Source organism: Meriones unguiculatus, chromosome 6 (genome assembly GCF_030254825.1).
Source record: "Meriones unguiculatus strain TT.TT164.6M chromosome 6, Bangor_MerUng_6.1, whole genome shotgun sequence".
Classification (NCBI taxonomy): Eukaryota; Metazoa; Chordata; class Mammalia; order Rodentia; family Muridae; genus Meriones; species Meriones unguiculatus.
This window is the reverse complement of record NC_083354.1, coordinates 136720999-136730115: the sequence shown is the minus strand read 5'-3', so window position 1 is coordinate 136730115 and position 9117 is coordinate 136720999.

The window sequence follows — 9117 nt, the reverse complement described above, 5'->3', positions numbered from 1 at the left end:
TCATAAGTGATTTAAGAAGTTCCAATGTCCTTTTTTATTCCATTGTTCTGGCATCCCAACTGCTATGATTTAAAAGTGACATATGTTTGGTCCCTAGCAATCAGCACTCTTTAGAGAGGCTCTAAAATCCTTGGTTATTATAAGTTAGCTGGAGGAGACTCAAAAGCAAGACAGATCATTGGGTATAACCTATCCATGTCCCTTTCCTGTCTTCCTCTCTTCTTCTTCACTTCCACAAAGTGAACATCACATTACATTCTCCCATTACCAATGGCATTCTACCTAGCCACTGGCTGCAAAGAAAACATTGGACCTCAGAATCGAAGATCCTGAATTTTTCTTTTTATATTATTTCTTTCAGGTTTTGTCAGAGCTATGCAAAATCCTATCTAATATAATAATTAAATCTTCCAAATTACTTATAGGAAATATCAATGAAATTGAGAGTTATAGTTCTTGCTACACAGTTGATAGGTGAGGTTTCTACCTGTATATTCTATATAATTCATGAACATGGTAGTATTATTCCCAGTGATTCCTCTATTTCCATAGAGGCAGTTCTGCCATGACCCTTTTGAAACAACTATCAGATATAACTCTACATGGCATTTGTTGTTGTCAGAAACTAATTCATGTTGTGAAGAGTATTTAAATTACATGGATAGGAGAAGAATGTTGACTCCAAGTATTCCACTAAAGCGAGTGCATATTTGTGCTTTGAGAAGCGAATTAGTAAGGCAGGCAGACAATAAGCAGCTTCGTGCAATGATGCCCTGCTTTTATTAGCCAGACAACTATGAATCAGATTTATCTGATATTGTAATCTTCTGTTCTACTTCCCTGAAGGATTCAAGAGGTGAACAGAAAAGGATGCTGACCTCATGTGAGAATGCACATGTATTTGGAGCTTTACATTTTCACTGTTGCTTCAAGGACATCACAACAGAATTGTCATCCAAGGGTACCTATAAAATAAAAAGAATCTTTCTAAGATTTAGTGCAGGCTCTTATCTTTATCTTACCTGTCATTTCTGTTCCTGGAGCTCACTTCATTCCCAGATCACAAGAGACACTTGATTAACATGTGCTGAACTGAATTTAACTATTAAGTCAAAGAGTCGACACAAAACCTTCACAACACTTTTGTGCAGAGCCTGATGCTTAAAGGTGTTTCTCCTCCAAGACCCACTATACTTATTACTTTTTCCTCTCACTTTCTGTCTGGTACCTTTCCTGGCTAGAACTACATATCACAGAACAAAGTACAACTGCAATGTTCCCATAACAACACTGGTTTTGTTCAAATCCCTGCTCTGCCACTTGCTAGGAATACTGAAGGCAGATATCAGGATTTTGCCAGCAAAATGAGGACTAAAAATGCCTACTGGGCTGGATTATTGTCAGGGATAAGCCTATAGATTTATGCAAAGTGATCATTCGTAGGCCTGCATATAGAAAGCAATTGATTGGTGTCTGCGGGAATGACAAGCAAATCGGCTGGCACCATGCTGGGCATGCAGCCCAGGCTCAAATTTCCTTCCTAGCCTGCATTCTCACAATAAAAGAGAGTGGCTAGAGGGAGCTTTCTTTCCACCAGAGCTCAGAGTGCTGTCCAAAGAAAATAACACCTGCCATCCTAGGAATGGTCTGCTCTGCCCAGGAACATGGCCATTTCATTTCATGGACAAATAGATATTTTCCTGCTTATTGGGTTTATATTGATGCCAAATAGATCCTGAAAATTCAACAAGATCTCAATTTTCTCAGCAAATTAGGTAGTCTTGCCAATCTTCCCCTAAATTGTGAAGAGTCGAATTCAGCAATGCCTCAATGTTTTTTTTAAGGAATGTTATTTTAAAGGTTTGAAATGCTGTCATCTACCAACTTGTGTTGCAAAAAGATGACAATGGCAGTGACCAGGAAAGATCTACAAAATGTAATTTGGATGTGAACCCTAAATGTCACCTAAAAACTCTACATTATTCTTCAAACTGACCCAAGTTATTTACATTTCGTGTATGCAAGTATTATCAAGCAAAGAAACAAAAATAAATCATAGAGAATGGGATGAGTACTCTACATAAATAATGATGTATGCTCAACCTGTGGTCTGAAATAAGCAATCTGCTGCTTTTATTTTTTGTGAGATATAACCTTTCACTCAGAACCAAATGCTAAATAATGTAATGTAAGTAATTAGGCCTGTGGTGGTCTTTGGTCCTGATTTAAAATTTTATATGGATATAGAGAAAAAAAAAACAGATGAAGTTATCATTTCCAATCCACAAAAAAATAAGAAGAAAAGAAAAGAAAAAGGTTTTAAAAGCATGGGAAAGGAAGAAAAATCGCACTATATGCATATTGAAGGATTCTTGTTGTGAGGCAATGATGTTGTGAGGCAATGACATCCAAACTGAAACACTTCCATCTTGGAGTGTGGTCCATTAACATTCAGAACTTGAACAGCACACAGGTCTCTGGAAATCCCTTAACCTGACAAGATTCATAAGATTGTCAAAGCTGTAAAAAACCCCAAGAGAAGAGACTGTTCAACCAGCCCAGCTTCCTGGAGAAGACCCCCTAATTTGTATAGCTTCCTGCAAGTAATATGGAGAGCTCCAGACTTGCAGCTTTTGTGAGTCAACACCCATGGTAAATTGGCCATTTTTAGTAAGACAGCCATCTATGAGTTGTATGTGTTTCCTTAAGTAACTTGTCATTCATTCTCCTGTATGTAACCCTAATAAGCTCATTATTTCTTCAAAACTGGACTTTGGTACAATTGCTGCTTTGGTCTATCACTGGCTTCCTGCCTGGAATAACTAGATTTTTGTTCATGCTTCCCCAGGAAAAGTCTCATGATAATAATTTTCATTAGTATATGACTAAGGCATGTGTTCTAGCCTCCACATCTCTCTTGCTGGCATGTGTGTGTCTTTAGAAAATTATCACTGCCTTTGGTTCTTACTAATCTTTGGGTTGTTTAAAATAGTTTTGCTTATCAGCATCTCCCCTTGCTGTAACCATCTACTGACACCAGATCAATAAAACATCTCATCACCGTTTGACAGTGCCAATGAGAAATGGACTAAAACAGAACTGACATAGTAGATATGTCTTAGGTCATTTGATAGAAAATAGAAAGCATTAAAAATGTTTTACCCTAAAGCAATGTTCTAGTTACAATCCAAAAAAATAATGGAAACCTGCAAGGCTAAGAGTGATAAGACTAATGTCCTAGTCTGTTGCTGTACTATTATTACACCATGAGTAGAGAAACTTGGAGAAGAAAAGGTTTATTTCATTTTATGTTTCTACATCATAATCAGTCATGGAAGGAAGCCAAGGCAGGAGCTAAGGCAGAGAACATGAAGAAATGCTGACTATTGGATCACTCCCCTAACCTTGACATATAACCAACTCCCCATTAAGCCATATCTTTTCATTTCTATTTATCATGGGGAACTCCTACTAATTTTACAAAATAATATACTTTTCCTTTTTCCTTTTTAATTTTTTTATTATTAATTATTACAATTTATTCACTTTGTATCCTAGCTGTAGCCCCCTCCCTCATCTGCCCCCAGTCTCACCTACCCTCCCTATCTTTCACCTGTGTCCCTCCTCTAGTCCACAGATAGAGGAGGACCTTCTCCTTTTTACTTTTTTTAACTAAATTTGAGCACAGGGGTCTTTCCTGAGACTGATACTACAACCAAGGACTATGCATGGAGATAACCTAAGACCCCTGCACAGATGTAACCCATGGCAGTTCAGTATCCAAGTGGGTTCCATTGTAATAGGAACAGAGACTGTCTCTGACATGAACTGTTTGGCCTGCTCTTTAATTACCTCCCCCTGAGGGGAAAGCAGCATTACCAGGTCACAGAAGAAGACAATGCAGCCACTCCTGATGAGACCTAATTGACTAGGATCAGAAGGAGGGAAAAGAAGTCCTCCCCTATCAGTGGACTTGGGGAGGTGCATGCATGCAGAGGATGGAGGAAGGGAGGGATTGGGACTGGAGGAGGGAGAGAACCAGAGGGGAGATACAAAGTGAATAAAGTGTAATTAATGAACAATTAAAAAAAAAAACAGCAACAGGAAAAAAATTCCAACACTTTAAAAACTCAAGTTCTCTTTTAATATCCAGTTTTTCTTAACTGTGTGTTCTTGCAAACACCAAATTAAGTCACACAGTTGCTGATTTTAAAAGGAACACCCCAGAGCACAATTGCAATCAGATCAAAGAAAAAACAAAATCCAACAGTTTAAATAGCTCAGTGCCCAGTATTAGGGGCTTATTTATTATCTTCCAGTTTTGTCATCTACTCTATTCTGCTTGTCTTAGAGGTTCAGGCCCCAGTGCATATCTATTGCTGTCCATAGTGGTGGTCCCACAGTCTTGGCATCTCCAATATTCTGGGTTTTCTGCTGCACCTGACACTGGACCTTCACCAAATGCCTCCCAGTTCTCTGTGTGTATGCCATTCTTTTTTTTTCTTTATTAATTACACTTTATTCACTTCGTATCCCCTCCCATCCCAATCCCTCCTTTCTTTTTTTTTTTTTTTTTTCAATGCAGTTTATTCAGGAACATTGAACAATCCTCGGACCCCGGGGAAAGCCAGCCCACAGCGTCATCCGTTTTGGACCCAGAGAAGAGCATGTCTGATTGCATGCGGGTTGATGCCCCAGGTCCCGCCTCTGAGAAAAAGGTATTGGACGGGTCTGATGCTCTTTGGGTGGATGACACCAATCCCTCCTTTCATCCACCCTCTGCATGCATGCCCCTCCCCAAGTCCACAGATAGGGGACGACTTCTTTTCCTTCCTTCTGATCCTAGTCAATTAGGTCTCATCAGGAGTGGCTGCATTGTCTTCTTCTGTGACCTGGTAATGCTGCTTTCCCCTCAGGGGGAGGTAATTAAAGAGCAGGCCAATCAGTTCATGTCAGAGACAGTCCCTGTTCCTTGTAGGAACCCACTTGGATAATGAACTGCCATGGGCTAATATGTGCAGGGGTCTTAGGTTATCTCCATGCATAGTCCTTGGTTGGAATAGCAGTCTCAGGAAAGACCCCTGTGCTCAGATTTTTTGGTTCTGTTGCTCTCCTTGTGGAGTTCCTGTCCTCTCCAGATCTTACTGTTTCCCACTTCTTTCATAAGATTCCCTGCACTCTGCCCAAAGGTTGCCCATAAGTCTCAGCATCTACATTGATAATCTGCACGGCAGAGCTTTTCAGAGGTCCTCTGTGTCAGGCTCCTGACTTGTTCCCTCTTTTCTCCTTCTTCTGATGTCCAGCCTCTTTGCCTTTCTGGATAGGAACTGAGCATTTTTAGCAAGAGTCCTCCCTCTTGATTAGTTTTTTTAGGTGTACAGATTTTAGTAGGTTTATCCTATATTATATGTCTATATGAATGAGCATATACCCTGTGCATCTTTCTGCTTCTGGGATAGCTCACTCAGGATGATCTTTTCCCGATCCTACCATTTACCTTCAAATTTCATGATTTCCTTGTTTTTTTTATTGCTGAGTAATATTCCATTGTGTAGATATACCATGATTTGTGCATCCATTCCTCCACTGAGGGGCATCTGGGCTGTTTCCAGCTTCTGGCTATTACAAATAAGGCTGCTACAAACATGGTTGAGCAAATGTCCTTATTGTGTACTTGAGAATCTTTTAAAGAGGTTGGAAATCAAGTTTTTTCTTTCTTAGAAACTCCATACTCAATTACTTATTTCAATTTATTTTATAGTATGTATAAGAATAATGTTTTTGAGTGACTTCCAATAAAAATATACGTCAAATAAATAAGCAAAGCATAAAAATTAAAGAATTCATAAACCCTGTCAGACTACAAAAGTAGGGTAAGGATAAAGAAGAACAAAAAAAATTCTTGAGATGAAAGTCTACTTTCTCTCTTCTATTCTCTCTGTCTCTCTCTCTCTCTCTCACGCATACACACACGTATATATGAAAATCAGATATGAAAACATGAGGCTTTTGTGTTTCTGAATGTGAGGTTATTTCACTTATTATACTATCCAGATCCATTCATTTTCTCTGAAAATGTTATCTTCTCTGAATTAAAAAGTGTTTCCTTTTAGTAAAGGCATAATATAATACACACACACACACACACACACACACACACACACACTATTTGTGATTCATAATGACACCCTAAATAAGATTCCTCTTGGTAACTTAATGCAATATTTAGAAAATTTCACTAGAAAATAAGATTTATATGTAGCATGAATCCTTTGAATAAATCCAAAATTTGTTGAACACTTTCCTTGTTAAGGCCACTAGAATAGGGTCATTAAGAAAAAGGTTATTAAAAGTATCTCTATCTTATTAAAGCTAAATATGTGTGGTAGATTATAAATATTCATGTAGTTAATTTAAATTATAAAGATATGATGAATATTAATTGGTTTAAAAGTCAGTACAATTAGTCTCTAAAAAGTACAGATAAATGTGAGATGTTCAAATTAGTCAGTGTTTCCAAGAGAATATTCAACTACCTTTGTACCTGTAATCACTCATTAGCAGATCTTGAGTTGGTGGAAGAAAAGATATGAGGTCATTCCAAGTGAGGAAAATTCGTAAATGCTGTTGTTCACAATTGTGAGTTTTATAGACAGTGCTTGAAAAACCAAGGGTAGATAATCTGAATATAACATCTGGTTTGATTAAGCATATGGCAGGGCAGCACAGACAGTGAAGAAAGATGAGCAGAGACTATGGACAGCAATAAATACATGTTAGCTTGACTGTTACAAAGGACCATTGGATATGGTTTATCAAAAAAGCAACATAAGGAAAGTATTTTGAGAAATGTATGATTGTGAAGTGCTGCCTGCATTGGAGATGAGACAAATTTGTTTTTTAGAACGCCAAGAGAAGAAATAGATTAAGGTGCATTCATTCTCTCTCTCTCTCTCTCTCTCTCTCTCTCTCTCTCTCTCTCTCTCTCTCCCTCTCATTTTTTGAGACAGGGTTTCTTTAGCCTTGGCTGTCCTGGACTCACTTTGGAGACCAGGCTAGCCTTGAATTCACAGAGATCTGCCTGCCTCTGCCTCCTTGAGTGCTGGGATTAGAAGTGTGCATCACTGTGCCTACTGGGATTTTTTTTTCTCAAAAAATGTGGTTTAGTAGAATTTTCTGACCCCATATTCCCACTCCCTCCCTAGTTTTCCTTCATCCTTCTGCCCCTCTCACATGTCATATGTCATTTGCTTTCCACTCTCTTCCTCAGAACCATTTTGTACTCACTTGGTCTCCTTTCTAGCTTTTAAGGCTTTACTCAAATTTATATCTACTTATCTGTACAGATATACATTAAAGATAGAAATCAGATATGAAAACATGAGGCTTTTGTGTTTCTGAATGTGAGGTTATTTCACTTATTATACTATCCAGATCCATTCATTTTCTCTGAAAATGTTATCTTCTCTGACTTAAAAAGTGTTTCCTTTTAGTAAAGGCATAATATGAATCTATTCAGGTCCATTATGGTAAAGCAGATAAGGCAATGCTGATATCAGATTATGTGTGCAGCTGTTCCAAATGTCATGCTTTGAGGTTTTGAGAATTTTCAGTGAGGAAAGTTTCCATGATTATCAGCATAATATTTCAGTAATCATCTTCCTACTACTCACACGATTACAGAGGACACTGAGTCTCCAGACAACACAATGTCTAGAGCACCTGCACACATCTGGAAATGTTGACAGTGGAAACTGACTCTAGGGCTAAACACAAGCACATGAGATGAAACTTATCCTTTTCTTTTTATTGGAAAAAGAAACATTTTATATTCAATTCTGGGCCTGAGTTGGAAGCTGAATTAAAGATGTTTTACACAGAAAAAAAATTAGAAGGAAATTTCTTTTTAATATTTCCTTGCTATAGAACCTGCTGCCATAAGGTTCTGGACTAGCAGACCCTAGAAGTGTGTATGATTTCCCTCTGCTTTGCTTATGTCACCTGACAGATCAAAGGAACTGTGGCTACAAAAGAAGATTTAGGAGCAGCGTGCAATTGGATATTGTGATCTCATAAAACAGTACTTCTGATTGTTTGTATAATTTCTTAGAAAATTTTTGGACTACTTGGACTGAATGCAGTCTATTGTGTTATTTTGGATAAAAATTCTAGGAACACATTCTGGTTTTGCTCATGTTAAACATCTATGTAGTGTCTTGAGTTGCATGTATCATTGTCTACATATGGATATTATGGTTTTGATCAATACTGAGTTCCTTTAATATAGTTGGGGATCCATAACCCATTACAATTTGAGAATACAGTGCACAGAAGAGGATTAGAATTATGAAAAGTGTTAAATGAATAACCTTACCAAACTCATTCTATGAGGCCAAGGTCACCTTGATACCTAAACCACACAAAAACCCACAAAAAAGAGAACTTCAGATCTATCTCCCTTATGAACATTGATGTAAAAATACTCAATAAAATACTCATAAACTAAATCCAAGAACACATAAAAGATATCATCCACCATGACCAAGTAGGCTTCATCCCAGACATGCAGGGATGGTTCAATATATGGAAATCCATCCATATAATCCACCAAACATATTGAAGGAGAAAAGCCACATGATCATCTCCCTAGATGCTGAAAAAGCATTTGATAAAATCCAACACCCATTCATGTTTAAAGTCTTCATAACACAGTTTAAATGAGGCTGAACATACATCAGAATACTTGGTTTCTGCTGTTTCAGCTGCCTTTGTATTCCTTACCTGTCTTCAGAAGAAACAGAAGGAATTTATAATCCTCAAGGACTACTGCAGTCACAGGAATTCACCCTCGGAGCTCCGCAGTGTCAGCTCTTGCACTAACTTAAGTCACAAAGTAGATTTTTACATTGATGGGAAGTCTTCTGGATGAAGCTGCTGTGGTGGGGCTAAAATCTCTGTACTGAGAAGGCTGAGATGAGAGGATTTTAATTCAAGGAGCCTCAGCTGTACAGTAAGTATGAGTTCATCTTAGGCTCCACAGGGAGACCGTATCTTTCAAAAATAAAAGTTCCTTTGTAGGGACAGTATTTAGATCTAGTATGTCATAACTTGATATTT